The sequence below is a fragment of the Orycteropus afer genome, unplaced genomic scaffold (genome assembly GCF_000298275.1).
Source record: "Orycteropus afer afer isolate SDZICR_OR568_19922 unplaced genomic scaffold, OryAfe1.0 scaffold00185, whole genome shotgun sequence".
NCBI classification, from domain to species: Eukaryota; Metazoa; Chordata; class Mammalia; order Tubulidentata; family Orycteropodidae; genus Orycteropus; species Orycteropus afer.
In genome coordinates this window covers 3,041,989-3,062,709 of record NW_006921772.1, presented here as the reverse complement: position 1 = coordinate 3,062,709, position 20,721 = coordinate 3,041,989, and positions in this window count along the sequence as shown.

Here is a 20,721-nt window from a genome sequence, read left to right as displayed (position 1 = left end):
CTCACTTATTTGAAAATATAGGTTCTTTCAGTGTTTAAAGAAATTGAATCCAAGTCATCTTCAGATGTTTCATTGTCTATAGATATTTTCAGGAGCTCTGGTTGTATAGCTAAGGCACTTGACTGCTAACCAGAGGCTGGCTGTTCAAACCCACCAGCCACTCCTCGGAAAGAAGATGGGGCAATTTACTTCCGTAGCGATACTGCCTCGGAAACCCAAGGAGGGGTCGCTATGAGTCGGGTCTGACTCAACAGCACATAACAACAATAACAACAGCATTCAGAATCATGAAAACCTAAGCTTCAAAGAGTCTGACTGCCGCTCCCACTGCCAATGTCAGGCTGACATTCATTTTTGTCTTCTCTTTCTTTGCTACCTTTTTAATGACCTTTTACTCTCTTCGTATGATGTCCTTTAAGTCATCTCACACTCATCTGGTCTTAGGTCATTAGTGTTCAATGGGTCAAATATTTTCTTAAATTGGTCCCTAAATTGAAGAGAGATATATTCAAGGTCACATTTTGGTTCTCATGGACTTGTTTTTCTGCTGCTTCAACTTGAATTGCACAGGAGCAATTGATGGTTTGTTCTGTAGAAAGCCCATGGCTTTCTCCATCATCTCATTACACATATATAGATTTGATTCCTGTGTTTCCTATCAGATGAGATACACGTATACAGTCACTATTGATATTGCTGAGAGAAGATATTTGCAATGCCTACGTCATTGGCTTAAGGGAGCTCACAACCTGAACATACACTTTTTCCTCACAGATGGAATAAGAGATGTAAGGAGTTCCAATCATCTTAGATGTATTAATTGAGCTCTTAACACAGATATCCTGCTGGGACTTAATATTCTCTCTTTGATACTGCAAGGGTACCTCAAACTCAACATAACTAAAGTATCTTCCAGCTCACAATGGTCTACATCACAAGAATACTTTCCCAACCATCCTAATACACAAGGATTAATTATAACACACAGATTTCCTTATGTTATATTAGAATGTCCATCACCAAGTACTGCCTCATATACTACCAGAATAGAGCTCAAATTTATTGCCATTTCTTCATCTCTATCACCACTTTCTTAATCCAAGTTATTATTATTCTGGCTTGGTTTCTTGCAATAGATTTTTAACTGGTCTATCAGGAACTTTTGTTCCTTTCCACTCCATTCCACACATTATAGCCAGCATGATCTTTGCTAAAATTAATAAGCTTAAGTTATTTTATCAGCTTGTTATACCTCATAAAATAAAGAAAAATATCCTGAACTTGGCATAAGGCTCTGAATGGTTTTATCCCTGAATATTCTTTCCTAATTTTAAATACTTCTCCCTCATTCTTTATTGTACACCTGTCACACTGATCATTTCTCATTTCTTGGTATGTACTTTGCTTCTTCTTTCCATTTTATTTCCATTTCCTGGCTCTGTCTTTCACTTTCTCTCTCCACTTACATACTCACCTTCCTCCCTCCCTATTTACCTAGAGAACTACTATTAAATACCCCATGAGCTCTTAGTTGAAACTTTTTTCTTCAAGGAAGCTTTCCCTCTCCATCTTACCCCTCCATATCTCCACATACCTAAGTCAGTTATCTTTGGTACATTTGTCTGTAAATTTTATTCTTTTTTCGTCATTGAACTTACCTTCCCTTGTAATTAAACATCATTCACTTATAAAATTAAAAGTAATAGTTTAAGCTCTACAAAGTGAAGACCATTTCTATTTTGCATCCCCAGCTTTGCACAAGCAAATGTCCAATGTATTAAATATTTATTAAATGAATGTATTATACAGCGAGCAGTGGCAGGGATCCAGGTAAGGTGAGGGACCCAGGCCTCACTCCCAAGCTGCAGGAAATTGGGGAAAAGGAAAGAAAAGTGAGGGGGGACCATGACAGAGTGAGCAGTGCAGGGATCCAGGTAAGTGGAGGAACCCAGGCTCCACCCCCAAGCAGCACGGATCCAGGTAAAGGGAGGGTGGAGTGGTTTTGAACAGCTAAGGGAAACAAACTTGTCTGTCAATTTGTCATACTGTGGTGGCATGTTACTGTGAGGCTTGAGGCTGTGCCACTGGTGTTTCAAAATCCAGCAGGGTTGGACATGGTGCACAGGTTTCAGCATGGCTTGCAGACTGAGACAGACTAGAAATAAGGAAGAGGCCATCCACTTCTCAAAGAATTGGCCAGGGAAAACCTTATGAATAGCAGAAAAACACTGTCTGATACATTACTGCGCAACTTTATGAATAGCCTGAAAACTTTGTCTGATACAATGCAGGAGGATGAGCCACTTAGGTTGGAAGGCTCTCAAAATATGACTGAGAAAGAGCTGCATCATAAGAGTAGAACCAACCTTACTGATGTGGCATGACTCAAATTGAAGAGAAACATCTACAAACATTCATTAATAATTGGAACATGGAATGCATAAAATATGAATCTAGGAAAACTGAAAGTTGTCAAAAATGAAATGGAATGCATAAAGATGGATATCCTAGGCATTACTGAGCTGAAATGGACTGGTTTGGGCCATTTTGAATCAGACAACCATATGATCTGCTATGCTGGGAATGACAAATTGAAGAGGAATGGCATGGCATTAATTATCACAAAGGATATTTCATGATCTATCCTGAAGTACAATACTATCAGTGATAGGATAATATCCATATGCCTACAAGGAAGACCAGTTAATATGACTATTCAAATTTACACACCACCAAAGCCAAAGATGAGGAAATTGAAGATTTTTATCAACCTCTAAAATAGACTGAATGTGCAATCAAGATGTGTTAATTATCACTGGTGACTGGAATGCAAAAGTTGGAAACAAAGAAGAATACCAATAGTTGGAAAATTTGTCCTTGCTGACAGAAATAATGCTAGAGACTGCATGACAGAATTTTGCAAGAACAATGACTTATTCATTGCAAATACCTTTTTTTTCAATAACACAAATGGCAGCTGTATACATGGATTTCACCAGATGGAATACACAGGAATCAGATTGACTATATCTGTGGCAAGAGGCAATGGAGGAGCTCAATATCTTTAGCCAAAACAAGGCCAGGGGCTGATTGTGGGACAGACCATCAACTGCTCATTTGCAAGTTCAACTTGAAGTTGAAGACAATTAAAACAAGTCCATGAGAGCCAAAATATGATCTTGACTATATCCCTCCTGAATTTAGAGACTATCTAATGAATAGATTTGATGCATTGAACACCAATGACCGAAAACTAGAATTGTGGGATGACATTCAAGAACAGCATTCATGAAGAAAGCAAGAGGTCATTAAAAAGATGAGAAAAGAAGAAAAGACCAAAATGGATGTCAGAAAAGACTCTGAAACTTGTCCTTGAACAGATAGTAGCTGAAGCAAATGGAAGAAATGACAAGATAAGAGAGCTGAACAGAAGATTTCAAAAAGCAGCTCCAGAAGACAAAGTCAGTTATTATAATGAAATGTGCAAAGACCTGGAGTTAGAAAACCAAAAGGGAAAAACATGCTCAGCATTTCTCAAGCTGAAAGAAAAGAAGAAAAAAAATACAGGCCTCAGTTGCAATATTGAAAGATTTTATGGGCAAAATATAGAAAAATTATGCAGGAAACATCAAAACAAGATGGAAGGAATACACAGAGTCACTGTACCAAAAAGAATTGGTCAATGTTCATCTATTTCAGGAGGTGGCATATGATCAAGAACCAATAGTATTGAAGGAAGAAGTCCAAACTGTATCAAAGGAATTGATGAAGAACAAGGCTCCAGGAATTGATGGAATACCCATTGAGATATTTCAACAAACAGATTCTGTGCTCGAGGCATTAACTCATCTATGCCAAGAAATTTGGAAGATGGCTACCTGGCCAACTGACTGGAAAAGATCCATGTTTGTACTCATTCCAAAGAAAGGTGATCCCACAGAATGTGGTAATTGTCAAACAGTATCATTAATATCACACACAAGTAAAATCTTGCTGAAGATAATTCACAAACATTTGCAGCAGTACATTGACAGAGAACTTCCAGAAGTACAAGCTGGATTCAGAAGAGGACATGGAACAAGGGATATCATTGCTGATATCAAATGGATCTTGGCTCAAAGCAAAGAATACCAGAAAGATGTTTACTTGTGTTTTATCGACTATGCCAAAGCATTTGATTGTATGAATCATAACAAATTGTGGATAACATCGAGAAGAATGGGAATTCCAGAACACTTAATTGTGCTCATGAGGAACCTGTACCTAGACCAGGAGGCTGTCATTAGAACAGAACAAGGGGACCCTGCATGGTTTAAAATCAAGAAAGGAGTGTATCAGGGTTGTATCCTTTCACCATACTTATTCAGTCTATAAAAGAAGCTCTGGTAGTGTAGTGCCTAAGGCACTTGACTGCTAACCAGAAGCCTGGTGGTTCAAACCCACCAGCCACTCCTTGGAAGGAAGTTTGAGCAATCTACTTCCATAGTGATACTGCCTCAGAAACCCAAGGAGGTGTTGCTGTGATTCAGGTCTGACTCGATGGCACATAACAACAACAATATGATGAGCAAATAATCTGAGAAGCTGGACTATGTGAATAAGAATGTGGCTTCAAGATTGGAGAAAGAATTGTTAACAACCTGTCATATGCTGATGACACAACCTTGCTTGCTGAAAGTGAGGATGACTTAAAGCACTTATTGATGAAGATTGAAGAATACAGTCTGTAGTATGGATTACATCTCAAAGAAAACAAAAATCCTCACAACTGGACCTATAAGCAGCTTCATGATAAATGGATAAAAGTTTGAAGTTGTCGAAGACTTCACATTGCTTGGTCCTACAATTGACACCAATGGAAGCAGCAGTCAGGACATCAGATGATGTATAGCACTGGGAAAGTCAGCTACAAAGCACCTCTTTAAAGTGCTGAAGAGCAAAGATGTCTCTCTGAGGTCTAAGGTGCACCTGACAAAAAGCCATGATATTTTCAATCACCTCATATGCATATGAGAGGTAGATGATGAATAAGGAAGACAGAAGAAGAATTGAAGCTTTTGAGTTGTGGTGCTGGTGAAGAATGCTGAAGGTACCATGGGCTGCTAAAAGAACTGACAAATCTGTCCTAGAGAAGTGCAGCCAGAATGCTCCTTGGAAGCAAGAATGACCAGACTTTGTCTCACATACTTTGGTCGTTATTAGAAGGGACCATTCCCTGGAGAAGGATGTTATGCCTGGGAAGGTGGACAAAAGGAGGGTTGACGAAAGAGGGGAGGGCCCTCACCGAGATGGATTGACACAGTAGCTGCTGCAATGGGCTAAAGTATAGCAAGGATCATGGAGCTGGCATGTGACTGGGTGGTGTTTCCTTTTGCTGTGCATAGGATCGCTATGAGTTGGAGATGACTCGACGGCACATAACACCAATATTATATAGCATGTACCAAGTAGACTGATACCTGATGTTATGTTAACTCTCTGATTCCCTTCTTGTATTCTCTTCACTGAAGTTACCACATCCCTTCCAATGACAGTTCCACTCCAAAGACCTTTTTCTCTCAAAACAGAGCTGCTCATCCAAATACTGATGGACTTATGATAATAATATAAGTGCATCAGGTGAATACATGAGCCACAGCATTAAGAAAAGATAGCTGCATTATTACTTGACAATTTCCACACAGTCCTTTATCTCTGACGTGTATATGTAGAGATGATTATACTTTTGTAAATATACAGATATAGATGCATGCATGTAAATGTATATTATTGGAAAATCAGTAATGATCAGGCATATAATCAAGTCACTCACTTTCTTCTATTCTTTTATAACCTGTTGACCTCAGGCCCAGCTTTAAGAAAACTATGAAGTTTGCAAAGTTTTGATATTTTAATATATTCTTCCAATCTGCTTTTCACTCACTTTCCCCCTGGCTCTCAGTTATTCCTTGTGGCATTTCAGAATGTCCTGTGGTTCTCGAGATACCTGGTTCACCTCCTCCACCTCCCTGATCTCAAGCTTCCTTTACCTTCTCCCCCCTGCTATTTCATAGAAAGGATATCAGAGATGATTTATAGATATCACAAATTGTTATCCTTCCTGAGGAAAAGTCTAACCACAGAAGTTCATTTAAATAGATGGTAAATGATGGTAGATGGTAGATGACAATTTTTGGATAAATATTAAGAATATTATGTGTGTCTCTTATTCAAACAGTGTAGGTGTCCACTAACCACCAAAGATAACCCAGATCTTTTTCCCCACAGTGCTGTTCTTAGCTGGTGTTCAAAAAAAAAAAAAAAAGTTAGCCAGTACAATATATAAGGTAATGTATCTTTTTGAAGCTATTCAAATGTTTTAAAAGAGAGTCCCACCCCTAAAACTAAACATTACATACTTGCTATAGATTTTCTCCCTGCCTTTGGAAACTACCCAACTATTTTCATATGGTACTTAGTAGTAGTTCTCCACCCTTGTGATTGATGTGGTTTGAATTCTAACATTACAGTTCCCTTGTCATCTGAAGTGATTTCCCAAGATGATCTGTTTCCTCTCAACCTTCAGACATTTTAACTCATACTCTAACAATAGCCAAGGCGGTTCTTATGAAGATCAAATTAACTTACCATCAAGGGTATGTAAAATTTATTTTTTTTTACTGGATCTTAGTCAGTGTTCTTGGATATTCTTGGACGTGACTGAAGATCTAAAACATATTCTAACTACAGTCACTAAGGAAAACACATTCTATTTATTTAAAGTTAAAGGACATTGAATTGAAACATCCTTTTTTTCCCTTATAAAATTGTTTGAGGCTTACTCTGATGACATGTACCAAACAAAGGGAGGATTTGAGGAAAATACCTGAATAAAAGAAAAATGACTTCCACTGTTTCATTTTTGATTATCTGAATAGTTCAGGTAGAGCCTTATCATGGCCTCAGTTGCTTGGGCAATGTCTCGGCAGTGGGTACTCTTAATCAATCAGGTGTGTGTTTCTAGAAGCAAACATGAGTGTTTCTGATGTGTTCACATAAAAGTTTTCAGTTAAGGCTTAGAGGTGAGGGTTCAGTTCTGCCTGAAGGAGATCAGAAGTGAGAAATGGATTCACAAGGTTTCTGCCTGTAATAAAAAAACTGAAATTTATAGAATTGTCAGTCATGCTGGCCTACACATCCATCCATCTTTTGCTTTTGACCATACCTGCCAAATGCTTCTTTCCATTTGTAGTCTCATCTCAGGGACTGGCTACACTAGCTCCACATTACTTAAAAAAATTAGCCACCAGGACACATATTCTTGACTCCCATCTTTTCCTTCATAGCTACAAAAGACATTGCATGCTCTTGATTTTACTTCTTTTAATTTCTAAGATTTCTCTACTTCTCATCATCTCCATGGGTTCTACTTTAATTGAGGCCACTGTCAGCTCTTCCTAGATTATGAGAGAACTTCTGCCCGATCCTGTACCTCCAGTCTTCCACAATTTGATGACTTCTCCAGCTGTATCTCCTAACAGTTGAACCTTTCTACCTCCCCCTCCTTCACATTCTACCCTTCAACAAACTTAATGTATTGCCGAGTATCATTTATCATGAGCATGCGTGGTGCTTACTTTTTTTCTTGGGCTCTGTGCATGTTTTCTTTTGCTTGGACTACTCTCCCCATCTCATTCTGACTTCATCTTGTCTTCTATTTGTCCTTCAAGGCTTGGCTCAGTAATTAGCCTTCCTTATCCTTCTTGTCACCAGAGCTATGATGGCTCTCCCTTCTCTCTGTACTTGCAGCCAAAAGAAACATATGAAGTAAACAATCACCTAACTGTTGTTTTAACTAACCTAGCACAATTCTGATAAAAATGCTTTTTTGCAATGGACTTAAAAAACAAAAACAAAAAAACAACTCATTGCCATTGAGTCGAATCCGACTCATAGAGACACCTCTTTGTGTTTCTGAGGGGGTATGACTATGGAAGTAGATTGCCCAACCTTTACACATTACTAAAAAATTATACACAGTCTTTTTTTTTTTTTTTTTTCCCACCACACTTACTTCTGTCCAGAAGCTAGGGACACTGAGATTAACTCAGAGGACTGATTTTAATTGTGAAGCTGTTGTTACCATAGCATTTGATTAAAGCAAGGTGGTGGATGTTCTTGGACATCTTGTAGCTTGGTTCACACTAGATCATCTTGAAGCTACTTGATGTACAGCTTTGTTAATAAGGAGTACACATTTCCATATTTTGGGATCCTTCTTAATCTTATAATCCATAAGAGAATATAGATAATTCACTTCACTGAAACTAAAGAACTTAGTCTTCTCTCTAAATAACACTTTCTATGTTTGTTATCCTCTCAACCAGAAAGACTCAGAGCTGGTATGTGTTCTGTAATTATAACGTTGCGTGTACTAATATGGATCACTACAGGACAACATTTTTTCCTTATAGGGTTGTATGGCATTACCTCAAATTGTAGTTATTTTAAAAGATTTGTGGACTAAAAAAAAAACAAACTCACTGCTGTGGAGTTGATTTGACTCATAGCAACCCCTCCTTGGGTTTCAAAGGTGGTATCTCCAGGGAAGTAGATTGCCCAATCTTCCTTCAAAGGAGTGGCTGGTGGGTTTGACAAACCAGTCTTCTGGTTAGCTGTCAAATGCCTTAGGCACTATGCCACCAGAGCTCCCTGTGGACTAAAGCAGAGACAATGATTTTAGCACATTTGAATTATTTTGCCAAAAAAGAAAAGCAATTAGTCCTTCAAAGCTTCATGCACAAGCAGAATATAAATAAGGTCCAAAGGCATTCAAATTTGAACCTTATAACCCAAGGCATCACCCAAGCTATGTCTTCTTCCAATCATGGTTACTTGCAAATATCTTGTGTTATTCCAGTCTCTTTGCTTGCCTCAAAAAAGTTTAATATTAACTCATTCCAATTCATGTAAATGATTGATCCCATTTAAATACAGGTTATAAGTTGGTTATGATATATTTATTTATGGTTCCATTATTATTGCCTTTTATTATTAATATCTCTAAATTCAATCTTTATTGTCTTTGGGGCTTGCAAAAACTACATATAAACTTACAGATATATTTTAATATATACATATATACATAAAAATATAGACAAATCATAAAAATTTGTGTAATGGTGAAAGAGAGTTGGACAATATTGGGATTTTATTAGTTACAGTAATAACTCCACTTGTGGAAGGATCTGGATCATCTGGATTATTCCTGGGAATAGGGATAGCATTTCTAGTCAGAAAATTAGTGACAGCTGTCTGTATGGTCCTTTTCTTTTCTTCTTCATACATTTTGTGGTAACATATCATTGCTTCCTGAATCTGCTTATCAACTTTACCACAGCAACCAGCATTGTGTCCATATTTTCAAACAACTGAAACTCCGGATTTAAATTAAAAAAAAAAAAAAAAAACCTCCAGGTAATCCTTTCACTGACATTTTTTGACAACTCTCCTTTCTCTTCATCACTATTTATTTCTTCTTCAGCATTTCTTTCCTCTTCGAAATCCAGTAAACCCTAATCTGTCAATTCCCCTTCTTTATGCTCTATGAACTATTATTCCACATTGAGAATATCAAGTTCTAAATTCATATCTAAAGATCTCTTCCATCATATTATCCTGATCAAATGTTTGGAGTGTGTTCACAGAACTCAGCAATTTTTTCCATACCTTCTGCATGCATTGTCCCATAACTTCCTCCCAGGAAGATGCAATGTTCTTAATACACTGAAGAATATATAATTCTTACAGAAATCACACAACGTTACTGTACCTTCATCTGTTGCAGCTATTGCTGAACAAACATAGTGCTTAGGTGGTGTGCCTTGAAGGTGGCAATTGCACCTTGATCTGTAGGCTCAGGTGGTGTAGGTAGCTATACCACTTGCACATTTTGATTTAGATCATCAACATGAGGAGGACATCCTGTGGCATTATCAAGCAGCAGCAGAATATTGAAAGGAATGCCCTTTTCAAGGCAGTATGAATATACTTCCATGATGAAACTGACATCAGCAACTGAACATCTGAGAATAATAACATCAGCAAATAACACACTGAAATTGCATGTAATACATATTACTAACAATAAGATGTACAAAAAAATAGTTGTAAGTGTGGTTTGTCGTAATTATAATATGTCTTAAGTTGAGGACTATCTGTAATATTCTTTTTCTTATTTGCATTTTACAGGGCAGGAGAGCTTTAAGTAGAAGGAAGAAGTCTTAGGTAAAGCACATTTTGGGAAGGAGGGCCTTCAAGACTCCTCAAATCTAATTGTCTATGTTTAAGGCTTACTCTATCCTTGAGGAGTACAAGGGTTAACTTAGAAACTGTCCTCTACAGTAGGTACTTATGGCAAAGGTTATTATTCTAAGTCAATAAAGTTGATATTTATTAAGAAGATGGAATGAAAACAAAATAAAATATACTTAATCATTAAACCATTGTTGATTATTTTTCATTGTTGATTATCTTTCTTTGATTGTTGTTGTTGTTATTTGCTGTTGAGTCAGACCCGATTCATAACGACCCCTCCTTGGGTTTCCAAGGCAGTATCACTATGGAAGTAAATTGCTCAACCTTCCTTCTGAGGAGGGGCTGGTGGGTTTGAACCACCAGCCTTCTGGTTAGCAGTCAAGTGCCTTAGGCACTATGCTACCAGAGTTCCTGTTTCTTTGATTAAGAAGGTATTTTAGGATCTTGCACAACCTCAGAATTCTCATTAATGGAAAATTCCTGGATTTTGATGGATATAAATCAATTTTTATCAGTGAAAACAAAAATTAAGAGTTGATTGCTTACAGATTAGAAATACCAATCACTGCTTGGTGTTTCTACACACTTTCTAAGAGCTCCTGCAAAGCAGTGGCCTTGTCTTGTACCCACATGAACCCCACTTAGTCCAGATGATTGGAGCTTATTAAGCTTCTTGAATATGTAGGTTAATGTTTTTCATCAAATTTGAGAAGTTTTCAGTCATTATTTCTTTGAAATGAGCCCTGGTGGTGCAGTGGTTAAAGAAGTTGGCTGCTAACCAAAGGTCAGTGATTTAAACCCATCAGCTGCTCCATAGGATAAAGATGTGGTATTCTGCTTCCATATAAATGTTTACAGCCTTGGGTACCCTATAGGGCTGTTCTACTCTGTCCTATAGGGTCTCTGTCAGTCAGAATCAACTTGACAGCAACAGGTAGTGGGTTTTTTTGGGAGGAGGATGCAGTTTCTTTGAATGTTTTCTGCCCCTTTCTCTTTTCTCCTTTTGGTACTCTTATTACACATATGTTGGTGTGCTTAATGATGTCTCATATTTTTCTTCATCTCTTTTTCTCTCTCTATTCCTTGCCTATTATATCAATATACTTTTGAGTTCACTAATATGAGTCGGGGCCGACTTGACGGCAAAACAACAACAACAACAACAACAATTCTTTCTTCTACCAGTTCAAAACTACTGTTGCTCCCTTCTAGTAAATTTTTCATTTTAGTTGTTGGACTTCTCAAATCCATAATTTCCACGTGATTCTTTTTTAAGTAACTTCTATCTCTGTATTGTTATTTTCTATCTGATTGGATATTGGCATCATACCTTCCTTTACTTCTTTAGATATGGCTTCCTTTAGGTCTTTAAATATATGTATCATGATTGTGAAGTCTTTATCTATTAAATGAAACATCTAGTTGCCTGCTTTTTTCTCTTGGTATAGGTCACGCTTTACATTTTTTAATGGCTTTTTATTTTTTGTTGTAAATTGGACAGCTTAGATAATATAGCAAATTGGTTCCCCACCTTTCAACTGCATGACTTGTTATTTCATATCCACAGTCACCCTGGAGTGACAATGATTCTACCAGGACTCTCTGACTATATCAGTGTCTGATCACACCCAGCTGGTTAAGCATCACTAAGTTCTGGCTGATTGCTCTATTGTTTTCAATAACTTCCTGGTCATAATTTGCTCCACAAACTGATCCAATTAAATAGAGGTTTCTATTTAAGGAAAGTTTTTAAGGCCAGTGTTTAGATATTTCTTGATCCCAGGAAGGTTCTTCTTAGCAATCTCTTTCCCTGGTTCTCTCTGGTAAACAAATTGGACTGTGGTTTAGCTAATATCTCTAATAAATCCGCCAATGTGCTCCTAATTGGGAGCTCTGGTGGCGTGGTGCCTAAGGCATTTGACTGCTAACCAGAAGGCTGGTGGTTCAAACTCTCCAGCCACTCCTCGGAAGGAAAGTTAGGCAATGTACTTCCATAGTGATACTGCCTCGGAAAGCCAAGGAGGGGTTGTTACTATGAGTCCAATCCTACTTGATGGCAGTGAGTTTAGGTTTTTTTTTTTTTTTTTTGGTTGCTCCTAACTGCTTTTCGTCATAACTTCCTCCCCAACCCTTTTTTTAAGGGAGAACAACATTGTGCTTTCACACGGTCTGTTGCAAATGAAGTCAGTTCCTTTAGAAATAAATTTGAGATCTCTGTTTCAGGGCTTGTCTCTCTCCCTGGACAAAATCTCTGAGCCATGTGGCTCTCGAGCTTGAGGTAGGGACATTGATGTACTTCTCTATGAGTGACTCCCCTACTTTAAGAGTCAGACACTGGGTAGGGGAGGGAGGAATCTCAGATATTCTTAGCTTCCTTCTCCTAGTGTGGAACCTCTACCCTAAAATTCTGGGCCAGGGCTATCAGGTTCTAGTAGTCTCATCCCAACCTGCAAAGTTAGAGCCTATGTCCCACAATTAGGGAATAGCTGGAGGAAGGGAGTCCCAACCTCTACATTACACCTTCCCTGAACTTAGCCTCTGCAATGGGTAGCTGGTGGCAGGATGAGAAGTCCTTATGACTTGCCCCTTCCAGAAAGATACCATAATACTTCAACAGGGAGTTGGGAGAGAGAGTCTTGTGTTCTTGATTGAAAATGTCTATAGTTCAGTTTACATCACACTGATCTGGGATGTGTGTGTGTGTGTGTGTGTGTGTGTGTTAATTTTCAACAGTTTTGCCTGAGAGCAGGTCCACAGATCTTACATTACCATGATAGAAGTGGCACCCTCTAATGCATCTATTATTGTTGTTATGTGCCATCGAGTCAAACCCGACTCATAGCGACCCCTCCTTGGGTTTTCGAGGCAGTATCACTATGGAAGTAGGATTGCCCAACCTTCCTTCCGAGGAGTGGCTGGTGGGTTTGAACCGCCAGCCGTCTGGTTAGCAAGTGTCTTAGCCACTATGCTACCAGAGCTCCTGCATCTATTATTAGTTAATGAAATAATATATCCCAGATGATTGGACTCAAAAATTATCAACAATGAGATTCTTCTCTTAGAAATAGAATTAGGAGGCCAAAGTCTAAGGTAAATATTAGGAAGGAAAGACACCAAAATAGGTGATTACTACCCACCTAGTAATCACATATGACTAAATGAAAACAAAAACTCTATCCAGTCATAAAGCCCCAGACTTTTCATTCTTCAGGTGTATTTATCTCAGGAGCACATTGGAGTAGAATAAAAACTTAAAGGTCCTAAAAGTAAAATAACTTGTGGAGCAACTATTTTGGGAAAAATTACATTTCAAATAATCTGAAAAACCTTCTGATATAAGGTGTTGAAATGTTGGATAAAATGTAACAAATATAATTTTAAATCCATAGTTGAGTTCACAAGAAATTAGGGTAACTCTCTAGGGAAAAATCAAGGTAAGAACCATGTTGGTATACTTTGGAAGGCATTTAGGGTTTTAATTCTCACCGGGACATAGAAGACAAATAGAACGACTGTGCAAGGTGGGAGAAGTGACTAAAATTCCTAGATAAAACCAAGACCATCAAAGTGCTATACTCTTGGTGAAAAAAATCCTAGGAAGGCAGGGAGGGAAGCATCTACCAGTTTATGGAGATAATCAGAGAAAGCTTGCTCTTTTGGCCTGGGTCCTGTGTAGAAAGAATGTTTCCTATGAAAATGTATAAAATTGTAACCAGAGGTGCATCCTCAAGCAGATTTTGAATCAAAGTAATTCTTCATATGCTGTGGGAATGTAGAAGCTGGTATGTTGTTGTTGTTATTTGCCGTCGAGTGGGACCCGACTCATAGCGACCCCTCCTTGGGTTTCCAAGGCAGTATCACTACAGAAGTAGATTGCCCCATCTTCCTTCCGAGGAGTGGCTGATGGGTTTGAACCACCAGCCTTCTGGTTAGCAGCCAAGGGCTTTAGGCACTGTTGTTGTTGTTGTTGTTATGTGCCGTCGAGTCGGACCCGACTCATAGCGACCCCTCCTTGGGTTTCCAAGGCAGTATCACTACGGAAGTAGGATTGCCCAACCTTCCTTCCGAGGAGTGGCTGGTGGGTTTGAACCACCAGCCGTCTGGTTAGCAGGCAAGTGTCTTAGCCACTATGCTACCAGAGCTTCCGCTTTAGGCACTGCGCTACCAGAATTCCCAGAAGCTAGTATACTGACATGAAAGTCGTCAAGTCATCTTGCATAATAATGCTAATGGGAAAAGAAAAAATAGTGTAACTGAGAATCACAACCTCCATCCAGCCCCAACTAATTTTCCTTAAATAAAGATTCCTCTCCTTTTCAACATAAGCATATAATAAGAAATTATAAGACAGTGAAGGATTTGGCAACAATGATCAAGTCATTAAGCGTAATGAACAGCACATTTACACTCCAAACGAGTACAGCATCATCAGTAAACAATATTAAAATGTTACAATGTTGAAATAAATAATTTTAAAAAGAACGTATTTTCAAAATGTATTTGGTTGATTTGAAGAAAAATAAAGTCTCTACAAGGTGAAAAAAAGTCAATGGAATTGAAACAAACAATGGATTTATTAATCTGCAAAACTGGATTCAACTGAAAATAGAATTCATAAACTGAATTTATAGTTCCAAATAACTTTCTCATAAGGCAGAAAACATAAAATAGGAAGTAGGAATATAAAAACAAAAGAAACTAAGAAGAAAAAATTATAAAAGGGCGACATGATTCACATTAGAGCTTTAAGGAGCAACAGATGAAAATGAGAGACAATATTGAAAGATAATGGCTGAAAATTTTCCATAATAATGAAAAGCATGGGTCTTCAAATTTAGGAAATACACTGAATCACTCACAGGATGAATAAGATTAAATTCACACTAAATACAATGTAATTACACCAGAGTTCTCTGTAGATAGAATGAACTTAAAAACAGCCAGAGATAAAAAGGAAGTTGCCTAAATCATTAAAAAAAAAAAAAAAAAATTAAAGTCTGAAAGCAGACATAAGAGTAATAATAGATTAAAAGTGTTAATAGATAATAATTGTCAACTTAGATGGAGTCTTGATAGATAAGAAGAGGAAGTAATCAATAAATGATTACAGACACAATTTATTTGTGATTATACCACTAGTATCCAGAAAGGAAATAAATAAATAAATTGGATCCCTATAGCACACAAAAGCAAGGAGCTCTGGTGACACAGTGCCTAAGGAATTTGCCTAATAACCAGAAAGTTGGTGGTTCAAACCCATCAGCTCCATGGAAGGAAGGTGGGCAATCTACTTCTGTAAAGATTTACTGCCTTGGAAACCAAATGAGGTGTCTATGAGTCAGAACTGACTGTATGGCAGTGAATTTGGAGTGAGTTTTTATTACACAAAAGTTCCAAGGAGTTAATGCCTTCAATTAAAAAAAAAAAAAAAATGCAAGTTTCAATTTTCAGAAGAAAATATTTCATTTATAAAAGTATGTGATTTTATAAACAAAAATAGAATGTATAAACCATAAAGAAAAGTTAACCTATTTGATTGTTGTGTTGTTATGTGCCATCGAGTTGGCCCCAATCAAATAATCAACCTATTTGATTAGAGTACATTAAATTTGTTTAAAGCTATATATTAAAGGCACCATACAAAGATAAAAGAAGAAAATATAATTTTAAAATGAGAAGTTTATGAGCAGCAACTCACAGAAGAGGAACACTAAATGATTCATAAACATATACTTAGAAGTTCTTTCTCACTTGTAACATAGAAATGGAATTTCATACCATGTGAATTTAGTGCTTTTGTACCAATTTAGTGCTTACCAATTAGCCGTTTTAAAAGCTGCAGTGGAATAGAGTATCAAAAATTTTAGACAATGAGGTTAGTAAGTAAACTTATTAGTTTATGATCTCTTGAATCAGTTACATAATGTCACAGCATAATACAGTTTACTTATAATGAGTCGGAGTAAAAAAGTCTGTGAAACAACAAAACTCTTGCCCATATGCCCAAGGAAACATGTAGAATCATGTTAACTGTCACACTGCTTAAAACTGTTGTTATTGTTACGTGCCGACGAGTCCACTCTGACTCATAGAGACCCTGTGTGCAATAGAATGAAACAATGCCTGGTCCTGTGCCAGCTTCATAATCCTTGCTATACCTGAGTGCATCATTGTGGCCACTGTGTCAGTCCATCTTGTTGAGGGCCTTCCCATCTTGTATTGACTCTCTACTTTACCTATCATGACATCCTTCTCCAGAGAGTGGTCCCTTCTGACAATATGACCAAAGTAGGTGAGAAGAAGTCTGGCCATTCTCGCTTCCAAGGATCATTCAGCTGCACTTCCTCCAGTACAGATTTGTTAGTTCTTTAAGCAATCTATGATACTTTCAGTATTCTTCACCAACACCACAACTCAAACGCATCAACACTTCTTCCATCTCTTTACTAATTGTCCAGCTCTCACATGCATATGAGGCTATCGAAAATATCATGGCTTGGGGCATCTTAGTCTTCAAGGAGTTATCTTTGCTCTTCAGCACTTGAAAGAGGTCTTTTGCAACAGATTTGCCCAATATAATATGTCTTTTGATGTATTGACTCTGCTTCCATTGGTGTTGATTGTGGAACCAAATAATATGAAATCTTTAACAATTTCAATATTTTTTCCATTCATCGTGATGCCACTTATTCATCCAATTGTGGGGATTTTACATTTTCTTTATGTTGAGATGTAATTCAAACTGCAGAAGAAATTCAAAGACTGCAGAAGTCTTTAGTCTTCACAGTAAGTGCTTCAAGTCATCCTCACTTACAGCAAGCAGAGTCGTGTCATCTGCATACCGTGTCATCTGCATACCACTGTTTGTTAATGAGTCATCTTCTAATCCTGATGCCATGCTCCTCTTCATATAGTCCAGCTTCTCAGATTATTTGTTCAGCATACATATTGAATGAGTATGGTGAAAAGATACAATCATGATGCACTCCCTTTCTGATTTTAAATCATGCAGTATCCCTTTGTTCTGTTTGAACAACAGCCTCCTGGTCTATGTACAGGTTCCTCATGAGCACATTCAAGTGTTCTGGAATTCCCATTCTCCTCAATGTTATCCATAAATTGTTATGATCCACATAATTTAATGTTTTTGCATACTCAATAAAACACAAGTAAACATCTTCTGGTATTCCTGCTTATAATAGCAAACAAATAAATAACAAGAAACAATATACATGTCCATCAAAAAGAAAATGGCTGCATAAATTAGCGGTGTTTTCAGGCAACAGAGTACTAGATAGAGTGGACATAAAGGAATGTACATGAACATGAGTATCAAAGATATATTGCAAGTTACAAAGGATGTATACCATAGTATCATTTTTATATAATTTAAAGTGCAAAACAAAGGTACATATTGTTTTAAGATATGAACTTATATGATAATATTTTAAAGATATGCAAATATTTGCTGTATACTGATGGTTACTTGTGTTTTATTGATCACACAAAGTCTTTCAACTATATGGATCATAACAAATTGTGGATAACTTTGTGAAGAATGGGAATTCCAGAACACTTAAACGTGCTCACGAGGAACCTATACACAGACAAAGAGGAAGTCCTTCAAATAGAATAAGGGTACAAGGCTGAAAATTGGAAAAGGTGTGCACCAGGGTTGGATCCTCTCCCCATACTTATTCAATCTGTATGCTGAGCAAATAATCGAAGAAGCTGGACTATATGAAGAAGAACATGACATAAGGATTAGAAAAAGACTCATTACCATTAACAACCTGCCATATGCACATGACACAACCTTTGCTTAGTGAAAGTGAATAGATAGGACATAAAGCACTTCCTGATGAAGATCAAAGATTACAACCTTCTTTATGGATTATACCTCAACATAAGGAAAACAAAAATCCTCACAAGTGCACCACCAAGCAGCATCATAGTAAATGGAGAAAAGTTTGAAGTTGTCAAACTTATTTAGATACATAATCAGTGCTCATGAAAGCAGCAGTCAAGAAGTCAAATGGCATATTGCATTGGGCAACTCTGCTGAGAAAAACCTCTTTCAAGTATTAAAGAACAAATATGTCACTTTCAGGACTAAGGTGCACCTGGCCCCATCCGTAGTATTTTCATTCACCTCATATGCATGTGAAATCTGGGCAATGAAAAAGGAAGAGAAAAGAATTGATGCATTTGAATTATGGTGTTGGTGAAGAATATTAAATATACCATCGAGTGCCAGAAAAATGAACAAATATGTCTTGAAAGAAATACAGCCAGAATGCTCCTTAGAAGCAAGGATGATGAGACTTCCCCTCATTTACTTTGGTCATGTTATCAAAAGGGACTAGTCCACGGAGAAGGACATCATACTTGGTAAAGTAGAGGTTCAGAGAAAAAGAAGACCCTTAATGAGATGGATTGATACAGTGGCTGCAACAATAGGCTCAAATGCTTCTGCTACTGTGAGGATGTCTCAGGATTGAACAACATTTTGTTCTGTTGTATATAGGGTCGATATGAGTCAGAATTGACAAGATAGCACCTAACAACAACATATAATTGCTATGTACTGAATTTAAAGTAGTGACTACTATGTATGTGTGAGTGGGAAAGGAGTTAGAACAGAAAATGGGATTACTGAGGGATACATAGTGGACTTTAGCTGTATTTGTTATTTTTTCTTCCTTAAACTAGGAGGTGAGAGTAAAATGATATTACCCTTTCAACTTTTGTTATGACTTAAATATTTCCTAATAATAATAGATTGTAAAGGAAATGGTTTAGGATTCAGACCTAAAACACATATAAGAGCTACAGTAGAATAAGGATTTTGGCTTCTATAACAGATAATGATGCATGTATTGTTATGATCCATAAAGTTCTCATGTAACATACTAAGAAAATTGTCTACTGTGAACGAACTTGAACTATGAATTAATAACCGAATAAGTACAAGAGTGTTGCTTTGGCAAAAGCCCAAGAGACCTATGTGATGAGCTTGATTTTTTCTCTCTAGGCATTCCTGATTTCACCACACTTGCAGTAAGATCATACTTCCAATTTTGTGGTTAGCTGTTTGGATAACTATGAGGAAGCTCAGGCAGCCACTGCAAACTTTATTGTCACCTATGACAAATCTTGAATGAAGAGGGCAAGATCTTGACTTGCCAAGTATTTCCTTATTTTGTATTAGTAAATAAATGATAAAACACACACTATATCCTGTAGATAACCTAGCAAAGAAGGGTTAGGGGTGGGGGAATATGAAGGGTGTTGTGAAAAGGAAAATCTGACTTTCTACCAGACAAAGAGAGAAAGAGTGAGAGAGTTAGAGAGAGAGAGAGGGAAAAAGGGAGGGCAGGAAGAGATGGAGGGAGAAAAGAGGTAAGTGGAAAGAAGGGAAAGGTGGGGGTAGGGTGGAAATAGCATGAGTCAAGTAGAGTCAAGTGTCAGTCTCTTGCAGAAGCCCATATAAGGTTGCTGCTATCTATCCAAGAGTAAGATGAGACTTTAAATGGTTAAACTTAGCAAAGAACTGGACAGTAACATAAATCCAAACTCTGCCACACTAGAACAAAACCAAATAAACAAGCCTAGCTTTGGTATTCCATCATACCTGCATTTTTAAGGCAGCACTGTACATATTACCTACACTTTTCTTTATATATAGTAATATTTTTTAATATTTTTATTTATATGTAGTAATATTATTATTATCTAACCACATTCTATATTTTGACTTATTTAGCAAATTAAATATTATTTATGTCCATTTTATAGATGATAACTGAGGCAGAGAAACCTGCCCAGTAAAAACCTGTCCACTTTTTCCCAATAAAAAGTGGAGTGCAATTTTGAATGTAAGTAATCTGGTTCCAGAAATAAGTCCTGGCTCTCTACTTCCAAAAATTAGCCAATAAAAACTCTATGGATCACAACAAAACATTGTCTGATTCACTTGCTCTGGACGTATTTTCAAGAAGGATAAATCACTGGAAGAAGATATCATGTTTGATGAAGTAAAGAACCAACAAGGGAAAGAGACACTCTCAGTGAGATGTACTGACACAACAGCCACAATCACAATAGCCACAATGATGAACCTGAACATGCCGGCAATTGTGAGGATGATGCAGGGATGGGATGGACAAGGTTTCATTCTGTTGTATATAAGAGTGCCATCAATTGAAGTCAACTGGATGACAGCTATCTATCTATCTATCTATCTATCTATCTCTATCTAAACATCTATCTATCATCTCTCTATTTAATCTGGTTCCAGAGTCAAATTCTTAATCTGAATAATAACTGCTTCTGTATCTCAGAAAGGCAAGTATAAAAGCACACTCAGCACAAGCAAACAGGACTAAAGGCTGTTACTCCAAGAATATTCTGCACTCTAAGCAG